This window comes from Myotis brandtii, unplaced genomic scaffold, assembly GCF_000412655.1.
Source record: "Myotis brandtii unplaced genomic scaffold, ASM41265v1 scaffold633, whole genome shotgun sequence".
NCBI classification, from domain to species: Eukaryota; Metazoa; Chordata; class Mammalia; order Chiroptera; family Vespertilionidae; genus Myotis; species Myotis brandtii.
The window spans coordinates 3479304-3480914 of record NW_005370423.1 but is presented as its reverse complement, the minus strand read 5'-3'; the positions used below and the strand labels follow the sequence as shown (position 1 = coordinate 3480914).

At 60.0% G+C, this 1611-nt stretch overlaps 2 protein-coding genes across 2 annotated transcripts in view; one reads left to right on the top strand and one right to left on the bottom strand.

The window, feature by feature from the left end:
* The window catches only part of LONP2 (lon peptidase 2, peroxisomal), a 195725-nt gene that overhangs the window by 89415 nt on the left and 104699 nt on the right, over positions 1–1611 (top strand). The gene's annotated exons all lie outside the window — the stretch shown is intronic.
* ABCC12 (ATP-binding cassette, sub-family C (CFTR/MRP), member 12) overlaps positions 1–1611 on the bottom strand; it is a 43144-nt gene that overhangs the window by 25934 nt on the left and 15599 nt on the right. The gene's annotated exons all lie outside the window — the stretch shown is intronic.

Genomic DNA, 1611 nt, shown 5'->3' with positions numbered 1-1611 from the left:
CGGGACCGTGACGCCCCGGGGGGGGGACCGAGGTGCAGCCGCAGACATCACAGGTCGGCAGATCGGGTAGCAACATCTCAATCTGTTTGTCTTTTGAGTTTTCACCAAAATGGTGGGAGCTGTGTCCCCGGCCTCTGCCAGTCCACAGGGGGCGGGTCGGGGGAGGGCCGCTCACTGATGCTTTGGGGAATCTCCACCCAAACACATTCGCACTCGCCCCCGACCGTTCCTCCAGGCCACCCAGGTGTCCCCCTCCCCCTCCTCCTGGCTGCTGCAGGAGCCCCTACCCTTGGAGCTCCAGCCACCTCTGCACCCTCACAGCCCCAGCCTGGCCCCTGCGGGCTTCAGGATTGACCTCTGGCCTCCACGCCCCACCTCCCCACGCACCAGGGACAGGCTTGAGAGCCTTTGTTCAAATGCCCCCCCCCCCCCCATATCACTTTCCCTCCACTGTCCCAGGCACCTCGCCTTTACCTGCCTCCCTCCTCAGCCCCAAGGGCCCTTCCTCTGCCTCGGTGACTTATTTCCTACATCGGTTCCTTCTATGAATCTCTTCCGCAACCGCTGTGACTTCCTAAATCAGTGATGGCGAACCTTTTGAGTTCGGCGTGTCAGCATTTTGAAAAACCCTAACTTAACTCTGGTGCCGTGTCACATATAGAAATTTTTTGATATTTGCAACCATAGTAAAACAAAGACTTATATTTTTGATATTTATTTTATATATTTAAATGCCATTTAACAAAGAAAAATCAACCAAAAAAAATGAGTTTGCGTGTCACCTCTGACACGCGTGTCATAGGTTCGCCATCACTGTCCTAAATAAATGTCCTCTTCTAGTTTGAGTCTTGGCTCTGAATTCTTTCCCAGCCTAAGGCCTCACAATAGCGGGGGGTGTTCTCCTCAGGCCATTGGGGCTCCTGCCGGGTCGAAGCCCCGAGACTGAGAGAGGAAGGTGGCCCAGAGAGCCGTCTCCCAGGGGCACACAGGGCGGGGCAGGTCCCCAGCCCCCGGGTGCTCCCTGAGGAGCACCCACCTCTCCAACCCCCACTCCCCTCCCAGCCCCGGGTTCGGGTGCCGTTCCTCCCTGTACTTTTTACTTTCTTTCTCTCCCTTTATCTTTCTTGCTTTTGTTGACTCCTCCCCCCACTTCCCTGGGACAGCAGCTCGTGCTGTGGCTGTCGGCGTCTGTTCCCGCCGGGCCGTCTCCCTCCGGCTGGGAGCTCCTTTGCCTCTGAGTGCACAGGCCCCTGCGGACACTGAGCACCTGGCCTGCGCTCCCTGTCCCCCCCCCCGCCCCTGGCATCTCGGCCGGCCTCCCAGCCACAGGGACCCTCACCCCGTTCACAGATGATAAACCCAGGCGCGAGGAGCTCATGATTCGGACCTACAGCTCCACCGCCCGGAGAGCCCCGCAGAGACCTCCTCCTTCACCAGCTGTGCGTGTGGCTGCCCGAGTGGGGACGCTAACGCAGAGGTGAGGCGCAGGGTCCGATCGGGACCGAGCGGCTGCCTCAGGGGAGGGCTTACAGTGTCACCCGCACCCACTGGACACGCACAGACCGTACAGGTGCAGGCACAGCCCACCCTGCCCTGCCGCCAGGGCCCGCG